The sequence below is a fragment of the Loxodonta africana genome, chromosome 20 (assembly GCF_030014295.1).
Source record: "Loxodonta africana isolate mLoxAfr1 chromosome 20, mLoxAfr1.hap2, whole genome shotgun sequence".
Lineage (NCBI taxonomy): Eukaryota > Metazoa > Chordata > Mammalia > Proboscidea > Elephantidae > Loxodonta > Loxodonta africana.
The window spans coordinates 1,845,152-1,860,027 of NC_087361.1; the positions used below are offsets into that span (position 1 = coordinate 1,845,152).

Genomic DNA, 14,876 nt, shown 5'->3' on the forward strand with positions numbered 1-14,876 from the left:
CACATGGAACATTCTCTAGAATAGACCACATATTAGGTCATAAAACAAACCTTTGCAGAGTCCAAAACATCGAAATATTACAAAGCATCTTCTCAGACCACAAGGCAATAAAACTAGAGATCAATAACAGAAAAACTAGGGAAAAGAAATCAAATACTTGGAAAATGAACAATACCCTCCTGAAAAAAGATTGGGTTATAGAAGACATCAAGGAGGGACTAAGGAAATTCATAGAAAGCAACGAGAATGAGAATACTTCCTATCAAAACCTCTGGGACACAGCAAAAGCTGTGCTCAGAGGCCAATTTATATCGATAAATGCACACATACAAAAAGAAGAAAGAGCCAAAATCAGAGAACTGTCCCCACAACTTGAACAAATAGAAAGTGAGCAACAAAAGAATCCATCAGGCACCAGAAGAAAACAAATAATAAAAATTAGAGCTGAACTAAATGAATTAGAGAACAGAAAAACAATTGAAAGAATTAACAAAGCCAAAAGCTGGTTCTTTGAAAAAATTAACAAAATTGATAAACCATTGGCTAGACTGACTAAAGAAATACAGGAAAGGAAACAAATAACCCGACTAAGAAACGAGAAGGACCACATCACAACAGAACCAAATGAAATTAAAAGAATCATTTCAGATTATTATGAAAAATTGTACTCTAACAAATTTGAAAACCTAGAAGAAATGGATGAATTCCTGGAAAAACACTACCTACCTAAACTAACACATTCAGAAGTGGAACAACTAAATAGACCCATAACAAAAAAAGAGATTGAAACGGTAATCAAAAAACTCCCAAAAAAAAAAAGCCCTGGCCCGGACGGCTTCACTGCAGAGTTCTACCAAACTTTCAGAGAAGAGTTAACACCACTACTTCTGAAGGTATTCCAAAGCATAGAAAATGACGGAATACTACCCAATTCATTCTATGAAGCCACCATCTCCCTGATACCAAAACCAGGTAAAGACATTACAAAAAAAAGAAAATTATAGACCTATATCCCTCATGAACATAGATGCAAAAATCCTCAACAAAATTCTAGCCAATAGAATCCAACAACACATCAAAAAAATAATTCACCATGATCAAGTGGGATTTATACCAGGTATGCAAGGCTGGTTTAATATCAGAAAAACCATTAATGTAATCCATCACATAAATAAAACAAAAGGCAAAAACCACATGATCTTATCAATTGATGCAGAAAAGGCATTTGACAAAGTCCAACACCCATTTATGATAAAAACTCTTGCCAAAATAGGAATTGAAAGAAAATTCCTCAACATATTTATGCAAAGCCAACAGCCAATATCACTCTAAATGGAGAGAACCTGAAAGCATTTCTCTTGAGAACGGAAACCAGACAAGGATGCCCTTTATCACTGCTCTTATTCAACATCATGCTAGAAGTCCTAGCCCGGGCAATTAAGCTAGACAAAGAAATAAAAGGCATCCGCATTGGCAAGGAGGAAGTAAAATTATCTCTATTTGCAGATGACATGATTATATACACAGAAAACCCTAAGGAATCCTCCAGAAAACTACTGAAACTAATAGAAGAGTTTGGCAGAGTCTCAGGTTAGAAGATAAACATACAAAAATCACTTGGATTCCTCTATATCAACAAAAAGAACACCGAAGAGGAAATAACCAAATCAATACCATTCACAGTAGCCCCCAAGAAGATAAGATACTTAGGAATAAATCTTACCAAGGATGTAAAAGACCTATACAAAGAAAACTACAAAGCTCTACTACAAGAAATTCAAAAGGACATACTTAAGTGGAAAAACATACCTTGCTCATGGATAGGAAGACTTAACATAGTAAAAATGTCTATTCTACCAAAAGCCATCTATACATTTAATGCACTTCCGATCCAAATTCCAATGTCATATTTTAAGGGGATAGAGAAACAAATCACCAATTTCATATGGAAGGGAAAGAAGCCCCGGATAAGCAAAGCATTACTGAAAAAGAAGAAGAAAGTGGGAGGCCTCACTCTACCTGATTTCAGAACCTATTATACAGCCACAGTAGTCAAAACAGCCTGGGACTGGTACAACAACAGGCACATAGACCAATGGAACAGAATTGAGAACCCAGACATAGATCCATCCACATATGAGCAGCTGATATTTGACAAAGGACCAGTGTCAATTAATTGGGGAAAGATAGCCTTTTTAACAAATGGTGCTGGCATAACTAGATATCCATTTGCAAAAAAAAAGAAACAGGACCCATACCTTACACCATGCACAAAAACTAACTCCAAGTGGATCAAAGACCTAAACATAAAGACTAAAACGATAAAGATCATGGAAGAAAAAATTGGGACAACCCTAGGAGCCCTAATACAAGGCATAAACAGAATACAAAACATTACCAAAAATGATGAAGAGAAACCTGATAACTGGGAGCTCCTAAAAATCAAACACCTATGCTCATCTAAAGACTTCACCAAAAGAGTAAAAAGACCACCTACAGATTGGGAAAGAATTTTCAGCTATGACATCTCCGACCAGCGCCTGATCTCTAAAATCTACATGATTCTGTCAAAACTCAACCACAAAAAGACAAACAACCCAATCAAAAAGTGGGCAAAGGATATGAACACACATTTCACTAAAGAAGATATTCAGGCAGCCAACAGATACATGAGAAAATGCTCTCGATCATTAGCCATTAGAGAAATGCAAATTAAAACTACGATGAGATTCCATCTCACACCAGCAAGGCTGGCATTAATCCAAAAAACACAAAATAATATATGTTGGAGAGGCTGCGGAGAGATTGGAACTCTTATACACTGCTGGTGGGAATGTAAAATGGTACAACCACTTTGGAAATCTATCTGGCGTTATCTTAAACAGTTAGAAATAGAACTACCATACAACCCAGAAATCCCACTCCTCGGAATATACCCTAGAGATACAAGAGCCTTCACACAAACAGATATATGCACACCCATGTTTATTGCAGCTCTGTTTACAATAGCAAAAAGTTGGAAGCAACCAAGGTGTCCATTTACGGATGAATGGGTAAATAAATTGTGGTATATTCACACAATGGAATACTACGCATCGATAAAGAACAGTGACGAATCTCTGAAACATTTCATAACATGGAGGAACCTGGAAGGCATTATGCTGAGCGAAATGAGTCAGAGGCAAAAGGACAAATATTGTATAAGACCACTATTATAAGATCTTGAGAAATAGTAAACCGGAGAAGAACACATACTTTTGTGGTTATGAGGGGGGGAGGGAGGGAGGGTGGGAGAGGGTTTTTTATTGATTAATCAGTAGATAAGAACTGCTTTAGGTGAATGGAAAGACAACACTCAATACATGGAAGGTCAGCTCAATTGGACTGGACCAAAAGCAAAGAAGTTTCCGGGATAAACTGAATGCTTCAAAGGTCAGCGGAGCAAGGGTGGGGGTCTGGGGAACATGGTGTGAGGGGACTTCTAAGTCAATTGGCAAAATAATTCTATTATGAAATCATTCTGCATCCCACTTTGAAATGTGGCGTCTGGGGTCTTAAATGCTAACAAGCAGCCATCTAAGATGCATCAATTGGTCTCAACCCACCTGGAGCAAAGGAAAATGAAGAACACCAAGGTCACACGACAATTAAGAGCCCAAGAGACAGAAAGGGCCACATGAACCAGAGACCTACATCATCCTGAGACCAGAAGAACTAGTTGGTGCCCGGCCACAATCGATGACTGCCCTGACAGGGAGCACAACAGAGAACCCCTGAGGGAGCAGGAGATTAGTGGGATGCAGACCTCAAATTCTGATAAAAAGACCAAACTTAATGGTCTGACTGAGACTAGAGGAATCCCGGTGGTCACGGTCCCCAGACCTTCTGTTGGCACAGGACAGGAACCATCCCCGAAGAAACTCATCAGACATGAAAGGGGCTGGTCAGCGGGTGGGAGAGAGATGCTGATGAAGAGTGAGCTAATTATATCAGGTGGACACTTGAGATTGTGTTGGCAACTCTTGTCTGGAGGGGGGATGGGAGGATAGAGAGAGAGGGAAGCTGGCAAAATTGTCACGAAAGGAGAGACTGAAAGGGCTGACTCAAGAGGGGGAGAGCAAGTGGGAGTAGGGAGTGAGGTGTATGTAAACTTATATGTGACAGACTGATTGGATTTGTAAACGTTCACTTGAAGCTTAATAAAAGTTAATAAAAAAAAAAAAAAAGAGATGCACAAATAGGCCTGACATCATAGGCCTTTGGAGGGATTTCAGTTAGCAAGCAGACACAGTGCAGCTAACTAAACACAAAGACTCATCAACACATGGGCCTTAAAAACTCCTTGCAGAACAAGAGAAAGTAAATATGTTTATTATCCTACTAATGAGTCAATGTCCTATTGGGTTGCTATGAGTGGGAATCGACTCGACGGCAGTGGTGGTGAATGAGTCAAAATTAGGGATCGCTTGTGAAAACCAGAAACGAAAGACATTTAAAAAATGTTTTAGCAACCTGAAAAGGATGTATATAAGTCTGACCTCTGTCAGGAACTGGAAGAGAAACTGCAAGAGGTGGCCAACTGCCTCCGTGAACAGCTGCCTGGCTTACCGTTGGTGCCTGGTTACCATTACTAAATGATTTGATCAAAGGTTCTACAGAGAAATCTTGGATGAAAAAGGGAAATATGTGGACCAGAACTTCAAATTTCCATAGAATCCAGACTTTCTGGAGCCATGAAGGCTGGATAGTCCCCTGAAACTATTATCCTGAAGAAATCTTTAAACCTTAAGCCAAAACTATCCCCTGAAATCATTTTTTAATCTAACAATGGTTTAGTTTAATTAGAAAAGAATGTCTGCCTTCAGCACTGCGTTCTATTAAAGAATTATCTATACGGGATCAAATTGAAAACAGCAACTCAAAAGTTTAGATGAGAAGCTTACTACCATACAAATTTTCAGAGAGATTGCAATAACTTATACCAATAGTGCACACGAGTGCTCATTTCCTCACACTTCTGCCAGAATTTATGAGATTAATCATTCTACTCTTTACTAAGTGTCATGGGTTGAACTATGTACCCCCAAAAATGTGTGTATCAATTGGGCTGAGCCATAATTCTTGGTATTGTGTGATTTTTCTATATGTTATAAATTCTGTCTCTCTGATGTTAATGAGGGAGGATGGGTGCCAGTTGTGTTAGTGAGGCAGGACTGGATTGTGTCTTCAGGCAATCTCTCGAGATATAATAGAAAGAAACAAGCAGACAGGGGGACTTCATACCACCAAGAAAGTAGTGCTGGAAGCAGAGTGCATCCTTTGGACCTGGGGTCCCTGTACCTGAGAAACTCCTCAACCAGGGGAAGATTGAGGACAAGGACCTTCCTCCAGAGCCGACAGAGAACGAAAGCCTTCCTCTGGAGCTGATTCCCTGAATTGGACTTTACCCTTCTTTACTGTGAGGAAACAAATTTCTCTTTGTTAAAGCCACCCACTTGTGGTATTTCTGTTATGGCAGCACTAAATGACTAAAACAGAACTTGGTACCGGGAGAGGGAAGTTGCTCTAACAGATACCTAAAATGTGGAAGTGGTTTTGAAACCGTGAGTGGATAGAGAAGCGACAGCAACAGAGGTCTAGTGCAGCAGAGAAGTGGCAGCAGCAGAACTAGGAGACCAACGTGAGATGGCGCTGGAGCTGACCCACAGAGAGAGCTGAGTGCCTGTGTACAGGAGGCTTCCTGGAGGAGGACGGTGCTCCAGACACTTATCAGTGGAGCCACTGAGCTTTGGAACACTTGCATCAGCAGGATAGATGCAGGCGTGAGGCCCCAGAGCCAACAGGCCAAGAAACCAGGAAACAGAAGCTAAAGAGACAAGAAACACAAGAAGCTGAGCTGCCTCAGTCTCAAAAGGTATGGCCGTGACCTCAGGGGTTTCAAAGGGTGAGCCATGGCCTCTGGTGTTTCTAAGAGTGGAGTTGCCACTCCGGTGGAGAATGGTGCTCCTAAAGCAGAGGGAGTAGAGTTGCTGTCCCAGTGGGCCTAGAAGGTAGAGCTGAAGCCCAGGGCCAAGGGACCTCCACTCAGAATCTGGAGAGTGTGGCCAATACCTAGAGTCTGGAGGACAGGACCATTGTATAAATTGTCTCAGAGAACAGAGGACTATTTTCAAAGCCTTGAAGACTAGTGTAATGTGTTCTGCTGACTCGGTTGGTGCCTGTTTTCTTCCCTTCTTTTCTTACACTTTCTCCTATTTGTAATGGAAATGTCTAGCTTGTGCCTGTGCTGCCATTGTACCTTTGGGAGCAAATAATTTGTATTCTATATTTCACAGATGAAGAGGAATTTTTAGATTTTGGACTTGGAGTAGGGGGTGAATATGTTCTGCATGTTGCAAGGATGTGGTTTTTGGGGGGCCAAAGAGTGGAATGTCATGGATTGAATTATGCCGCCCCAAAAATGTGTGTATCAATTAGGCTTAGCCATGATTCCCAGTATTGTGTGATTTTCCTGTATGTTGTAAATCCTGCCTCTATGAGGTTAATGAGGGAGGATGGGCGGCAGTTGTGTTAGTGAGGCAGGACTGAACATACAAGACTGGATTGTGTCTTGAGGCAATCTCTTGAGATATAGAAGAAAGAAGGAAGCAGAGAGACAGGGTGACCTCACACCACCAAGAAAGCAATGCTGGGAACAGAGTACATCCTTTGGACTCAGGGTCCCTGCATCTGAGAAGTTCCTTGACCAGGGGAAGATTTAAGACAAGGACCTTCTTCCAGAGCCCAGAGAGAAAAAGCTTTCCCCTGGAGCTGACCCCTGAATTTGGACTTTTAGCCTTCTTTACTGTGAGGAAATAAATTTCTCTTTGTTAAAGCCATCCACTTGTAGTATTTCTGTTATAGCAGCACTAGATGACTAAGACACTAAGCTGTAAATGAAAACCAATAGACTATGTTAGTTTATGTTTCTGTGATTAAAGCGAAGGTTTAATACATTTTCAGACTTTCCTTTAGTGAATATTCTGTTTTCATCTTTTGCACAATTTTATTTCTGTTATTCTGCTGTTGCTTAATAATTTTGAAGAATTTTTATGTGTTAGAGATAATATCATTTAGTTCTGTGTTACAAATGTCTTTCTCCAAATTGTGATTTTTTTTTAAACCTTCCTTTATGGTTTATGGCTTTGCCATTGTGCTTCAAAAGTTATTCCTCAGTCTTATAACAGTAAAAAAATTTCTCTGTTTTACAATCTTTTAACATTCTGTCCTTTCCCTCTTAACACTTAAGTAATCTTGATTAGCTTGTGATCATATATTAAATGCCTGTCTCTCCCATTAGAATGAGAATTTCAGGGAATCCAAAAGGCCACAAATACATGTTCTTTCCCCAGTGCCTGGCACATAGTAGTTACTTGTAAATATTTCAATTAATATTGTTAATGGAATAATATTATTTTTGCAATAATATGAAATTCCATTTTTTATAAATATGTTTCTATTTCTGGAATTTTTATTTATAAGTTATATTTTATTTCTCCCATTAATAAAACAAATTCACACATATAAAAGAAGATTTAGAAAATAAAGACAGGATAAAAGAAAAAAAATCCATCATACCACATTTTTTTCCCTTAAAAAATTAGTTGAAAATCAATTGTTAGTTGGACTTGAAAAAGTGTATGTGTTTTTCTGAGGAATCACGCAGGTTATTCCTATTACAAGAGATAAAGTTTAATAATGACACTATTTGCTTTTAAGTTTCAATCAGACATCCTAGTGAAAGATGTCAAAAAGCTCTTCTTGCTCTTTCATTTTTGTTAATGTCATGATAGTATTTGCTTGGGAAGCTCCTTCCCGCAGGAATATTATAGTTAATTTTTCATTCTGCCTTTTGACTTTCCCCAGCAGTCACATTTTTTAAATTAATTCAGGTCATAACGCCTCTGTCCTGTTAAGGTTAGTTTTTGAGTCATCCCTTAATTATCTGATGTCTTCAAGTAATTTCTTTCAGGAATGCCACCTAGGAAGCTTATGTTTTCACTCTAAACTCTTAAAAGTTTGACTGAAAATGTATTTCATTTGCTTTCATATATGGAACAAGCATTTGTTTAAGTATTAAATTTTTGAGTCACATCCTTTACTTGTGAAGGTCCATAATGACTTATATTTTGTTTTGGCCTGGAGACATACGGGATTTTTTAACTTGTTAACTGGAAAAAATGACCATAATGTTTCTAAGGGTGAATTTATTTTAAATAATTTTACCTTGTCCTCAATCCTTATTTTGTAAAGCACTGAATTTTTTTCAATTATTTTCTTAATTATATATTTTGAAGCACTTCAATTACTCTATCTTTCTTAGAACATCTAAATATCTTTTTTTAACAATGATTAAAAAAAATAAGGTTCCTTTTGTGTGCTGTTGAGTCAATTCCAACTCATAGCAACCCTGTAGGGTTTTGAATTGCCCCATAGGGTTTCCAAGGAGCAGCTGGTGGATTCAAACTGCTGAATTTTTGGTTAGCAGCCTAAGCTCTTAACCATTCCAGCACGAGGGCTCCAAAACAATAAATAAATAAATAAGGTATTTGTAAGTATATAATTAAAAATCAACTAGAATGAAAAGGCATACATTAAAAATCAGCAATTCCTTGCTCCTCATACTTTTACTCTCACTTAACTCTTTTAGCTATAAGGTCTATTTTTTACCTCCATAAGTTTAGGATCCAAGTAAAATGGAATCCTTCTCAACTTCAATCTTTTCTCCGTTTATCATGATGTTGCTTATAGGTCCAGTTGTTAGAACTTTAGTTTATGTTGAGGTGTAATCCATACTGAAGGCTGAAGTCTTTGATCTTCACCAAGTCCTTCAAGCCCTCATCACTTTCAGCGAGTAAGGTTGTATCATCTGCATATCTCAGATTATTGATGAGTCTTCCTCCAATCCTGGAACCATGCTCTTCTTCATATGGTCCAGCTTCTCAGATTATTTGCAAAGCATACAGATTGAATAAGTGTGGTGAAAAGATACAACTCTGACGATCATCTTTCCTGATTTTAGCCATTCAAATGACTGCCTATTGGTCTATGTGCAAGTTTCTCATGAGCACAGTTAAGTGTTCTAGAATTCCCATTCTTCAAAATGTTAACCACAACTTGTTATGATCCACACAGTTGAATGCCTTCGCACAGTCAATAAAGCAAAGGTAACCTCTTTCTGGTATTCTCTGCTTTCAGCCAAGATCTATCTGACAGCAATGATATCCCCCTTTCCTGGTTTTCTTCTGAATTCCACTTGAAATTTTGGTTGTTCCCTGTCAATGTACTGCTGCAAATGTTTTTTAATTATCTTCAGCAAAAATTTACTTGAGTGTGATAGTAATGACATTATTCTATAATTTCTGCATTCCTTTGGATTGCCTTTCTTTGGAATGGGTACAAATATGGATCTCTTCCAGTCTATTGGCCAGGTAGCTGTCTTCCAAATTTCTTGGCATAGAGGAGTGAGAACCTCCAGAACTGCATCTGTTTATTGAAACACATTAACTGGTATTCCATCAGTCCCTGAAGCCTTGTTTTTCACCAATGCCTTCAGTGTAGCTTGGACCTCTTCCCAGTACCACTGGTTCTTTGTCATATGCTGCCTCTTGAAATGGCTGGGCTTTGATCAATTCTTTTTGTTACAGTGACTCTGTATTCCTTCCATCTCCTTCTGATGCTTCCTGTGTTGTTCAATATTCTGTCCATAGAATCCACCAATTCAAGGCTTGAATTTTTTCTTCAGTTCTTTCAGTTTGAGAAATGCTGAGCATCTTCTTCCCTTTTGATTTCTAACTCCAGGTCTTTGCACATTTCAACATAATACTTTGTTTCTCCAGTCGCATTTGGAAACCTTCACTTCAGCTCATTTACTTCATCATTTCTTCTATTTGCTTTAATGACTCTATGTCCAAGGGCAAATTTCAGTCTCTGCTGAAATCCATTTTGGTCTTTACTTTCTTTTCTGTCTTTTTAATGACCTTTTGCTTTCTTCAACATGATGTTCTTGATGTAATTCCACATATTGTCTGGTCTTCTGTCATTAGTGTTTAATTAGCATCAAATCTATTTTTAAGATGGTCTCTAAATTCAGGTGGGATATACTCAAGGTTGTAGTTTGACTGTCCTGGACTTGTTCTAATTTTCTTCAGCTTCAACTTGAACTTGCATATGAGCAAGTTTGGCAGTCGGACCCTGTTCTTCTTCTGACTGATGAAATTGAGCTTCTCATCTTCTCTATCCACAGATGTAGTCGACTTGATTTCTGTTTATTTCATCCGGGGAGATTTATGCGTATAGTTGCCGTTTATGTTGTTGAAACATGTATTTCCAATGAATAGTTCATTGGTCTTGAAGAATTGTACTATGTGATCTCCATGTTATTTCTACCACTAAAGCCATATTTTCAACTACTCATCCTCCTTCTTTGTTTCCAAATTTCAGATTCCAGTCACCAGGAACTATCAATGCATCCTGACTGCATGTTTGATCAATTTCAGAATGCAGAAGCCAGTAAAAGTCTTTGGTTTCTTCATCTTTGGCATAAGTGGCTGTTGCATAAATTTGAATACTAGTCGTATTGACTGGTCTTCCTTGGAGGTATGTGGATATCATCCTATCACTGACAGCGTTGTACTTCAGGTTCGATCTTGAAATGTTATTTTTGACAATGAATGTGATGCTGTTTGTCTTCAGTCTGTCATTCCTGGCACAGTAGACCATGAAACTGTCCAGTTCAAGATGGCCAACACCAGTCCATTTCAGTTCACTAATGTCCAGGATATCTACCTCCAAGTGTTCCATTTCATTTTTGATGACTTCCAGTTTTCCTAGATTCATACTTTGTACAGTCCACATTCTGATTATTAATGGATGTTTGCAGCTGTTACTCCTCATTTTGAGTCATGCCACATCAGCAAATGAAGGTCCTGAAAGCTTTACTCCATCCATGTCATTAAGGACGACTCTACTCTGAGGAGGCTGCTCTTACCCAGTCCTCTTTTGAGTGCTTCCCTTGAAAAGACTGCCATTGATTAAATCTTTTAAAGAACCCACCATTTACAGAACAATGAATTAAACCAAAACAAAAGTGAACAAACAGACAAAAACTTAAATTTCTTGTCCTTGTCATATCTCTTCATTATCCAGGATACCAAGGGCTTCCTGGGACAATATCTTAATCCAAGGGAATTCTACAATAATATGTTCACCTGAGTCTATCTGTTCATGTGCAGATTCTGTTTAACAGATGAGGAAAATAGAAAATGATATAGAAACACATGCTATGCAGGAGGACAGACTTGGCTCTAATCCTCATATGAAATATTATTTTTTCAAAGAAGCTCCCCTTATAACTTGTGGCAAATAGTCTCATTTCTATAGAAGCTTAATTTATGGGAGTGAATGATGGATGGCTATATCATTTTTTTTTTACCTTGCATTATTTTGTTTATAAAATAAAATCCAATCCTTTCAGAAATGGATCAGAGGATATATGTACAATTTTAAATATCAATTAAAATTTGCTAATAATAATAATTTTTTTTTTAAGGACTATTTGTTAAGGTGGAAATCTTTATTTTTATTTTCTTGCTCACCATTAGTGTACAGGCTTAAAAAATAACATACCTACCCCAAGAAGGCTAAGAGGTGTATTTGTAATGTTTGTAAAACATATGAAGAGTAGTGTTTGTTTGCATTGATAAGTAAGAGGTTTTTAGTCACCCTGGTTACTCTTTTTATTTAACAGAAGAATTTAGACAAACCACTCTGCCACTCTGAACTTCAGATTCTTCTGTGAAATGGCGATAATGTCTTTCTCATAACGCTGATATTAGGATCAAATAAAATAAAACATGCATACTAATAATACCAAGTTCTATGCTAGAAAGTTAAAGTAGTTTATTTCATGTACTTCTTACAGCAATTTATGAAATTGTTATTGTCTTCATTTTGCAGATCCTGAGATTCAGGATGATTAAAAGAATTATTGCAAGTTGTGCCCAGAGTCAGAGATGAAACTCAGCCCTTCTGACTCAAGAGTCAGAGATGAAACTCAGCTCTTCTGACTCAAGAGTCAGAGAAGAAACTCAGCCCTTTTGACTCTTCAGAGATGAAATTCAGCCCTTCTGACTCAAGATCCCATCCTCTTTCCATCAAGTGCAATAGCATCTTTTGTGTTAAGAAAAGAAAAAGGAAATTATATACACACACACACATCCTTGGAGATAATTCATAACCCAAAAACTCAAGCTGAAATGTCTAATGCTATGACATACAAATTAATGTCTACCTGCAATGAGTGTAACTTTGCTTGGAAATGGGAATAGACTGAATAGTGACTTGAAATCCTTCACAAACCTAAGAATCTGATTTTGTTTTGTTTTTTGAGATCTAACCCTGCTTTTCTTCATCTACTGTTGAGACCTGCAAGGTTCTCCTTAATGAAGCCAAGAGCAGTACCTGTTGCCAAAGTTATCTTGCATTTGTTCCTAATGCAGGTGGTTGAAGCTTGCATTATGCTGAAACAAAACAGCAGTTTATGTGTTGGAAACCTCCCGTGTCTGTCAAAGCAAGTTGACACCACATCAACAGCAAGCTGCTTCAATTGTCACAGTGAATTCCCTAGCTATTTGCAAACTGTTTGGAAGTATGAAAGGGGGAAGCATAAACAATTCACCAAATTAACAAACTGTTTCAGCATTTTGGAATAGAGTTATTATGTTTTTAAGTCATGTGTCTTCTAAAATTAAAGCACATGAAAATGCTAAATTTAAGATACCTGGACTCCAAACCGTCAGAAGACTGAAGTTAGGCTTGTTATCCAGGAGTGACTGTTTTATTTCTTCTTCCCATTGCAATGAATTTGTAAAGAAGGTTAAGATCACAGTCATCATTCTGCTATTTAGAAGCTCTCTTGTCCCTCAGGACAATTTGTCCACCAAAAAAAAAAAAAAAAAAAAAACTACCCATATACCAGTTTACAATCAAAAAGATTTTCCTCTTATTCCCAAACAGAATGGAGGGGACAGCATTCCTGTCCCCACCTGCCGGTACAGTCACCTTGCTTTTGTGTTTCTTGAACATGGTAAACTCTGGGTGGAAAGCAGATAAACTGATTGAGACCAAACAACAGTGGCAAAATTGCCCTTTTTGGACAATTTATTTCTGGCTCCGATGTAGATTCTGCTTCTAAAACAAGGAATTCTAATCTTGGTTTCCTTGATGCTTGAAGTCATCACAATGCCTCAGCTTCTCCATCTCTAAAGCAAAGACTGTGATGTTTTTGGGTCCGCTAATTTGCATAGGAGCAGAAATATAAATATCTTTATGATGTATCCCCTAAATATTTTTAGGAGAAAATGATCATTTTTGTGAAGCACCATCATCATTACTAGAGAGAAGGAGAAAATGAGCTAACCAATTTACATATTTACAGTTTATCTAAATTTAAATAACAAGAAAAGATGTTCTAAAACTGTTAATTATTAAATGTCAGTGCCCTATCAAGTCAGTGGATATCTTTTGGGCATGTGTGTTTGGTTGGGGAAAGAAGCTGTGTGTTGTGTGTGTGTTTTGAGTGTGATTAAGAACTAAAATCATCTGGGAGAATCCATGCAGCAACATCTTCACTATACAGTGGTAGTTCTTTGGTATCCAGGTGTTGCTATCTACTTTACGCCACCAACTTACCCTGTATCCCATGACTTGCAATATTTAGTGCCTTTTTTAAATTATGCCTCTAGCTGCATTTTTGTGTGGCTGGTTTCTAATCTAGGTTACTAAACAAATAAATCATTCTATGATATACACTTGCAGCTTTAAGGTGATGAAGACAAGGGCACAGGCCAGGTTTTATATTCATCTCACATCCTACTCCAACACCTAGTACAATGTATGGTACTCAATAAATGTTTCTTGAAGGGAAATTAAATACTAAATAGAGATGGAGATTGTGATTATGGAAGTGAGGGCTGGTGGCTGCTGCAATTGAGGATGGGGTCCCTGAGTCCCAACTAGGAAAATTGCTTTTGTGTTCATTCAGTTTCTGTTTGTGTGACTGCAGATCGACTGATAAACAATTTAGCAACCTAATGCACTGAAGAGAGATCTTTTTTGCTTGGTTTCCATTAGGCAGAAGCCAAAAACCATGTCGGCTTCCCTGACAGATCTCAATCATGCAGATTTCCAGAACAAAGGATTTGCTACATTGTGCCTTCCTATGGAAACCCTGGTGGCATAGTGGTTAAGTGTTACAGCTGCTAACCAAGAGGTCGGCAGTTCGAATCTGCCAGGTGCTCCTTGGGAACTCTATCGGGCAGTTCTACTCTATCCTATGGGGTCACTATGAGTTGGAATCAACTCGACGGCAGTGGGTTAGTGGATATGACTCCCAAATCTCCAATATTTATCAAAGTATCACATTCAAAATTCCCTCCACCCTGCCACCATTACCTTCTTGTAGTGTTAATCACACTAGCATCTGTCAAGAAAGAATGAAAGAAGGAGGAAGGGAGAGAGAAAGGGAAGGAGAGAGGGAGAGAGAGAAAGAAAGAAAACCAGAAAAAGAGCCCAGGGTTGTTAAGCTACATAAAAGTTCTAAACAAAGCAAATATAGTTAATACCATGTCTTATTAAATTGAACCCTCCCCCACTGGAGTGATAAAGGGTGATAGGATCTTCAGGACTGAATTCATTTTACACACCACTATTCAAACTAATCTTCCCTGCGGTGCAGGGAACAAATAATTCTGCCAAGGGGAAAACAGGGGCCCAGCTTTCTATTCCCTAACACTCTGGTTCTTGCTGGTCAAAGCAAAAGCCATTAATCTAATACT

The 14,876-nt window shown here is 38.1% G+C and overlaps 1 long non-coding RNA gene across 1 annotated transcript; it reads left to right on the forward strand.

The window, feature by feature from the left end:
* Positions 1–5,129: 5,129 nt before the first annotated feature.
* LOC111748350 (uncharacterized) lies at positions 5,130–14,318 on the forward strand. The gene is made up of 3 exons (XR_002784105.2): positions 5,130–5,914; positions 10,483–10,638; positions 11,998–14,318. It is a non-coding gene; the product is annotated as an uncharacterized LOC111748350 (long non-coding RNA).
* The last annotated feature ends 558 nt before the right edge of the window (positions 14,319–14,876 follow it).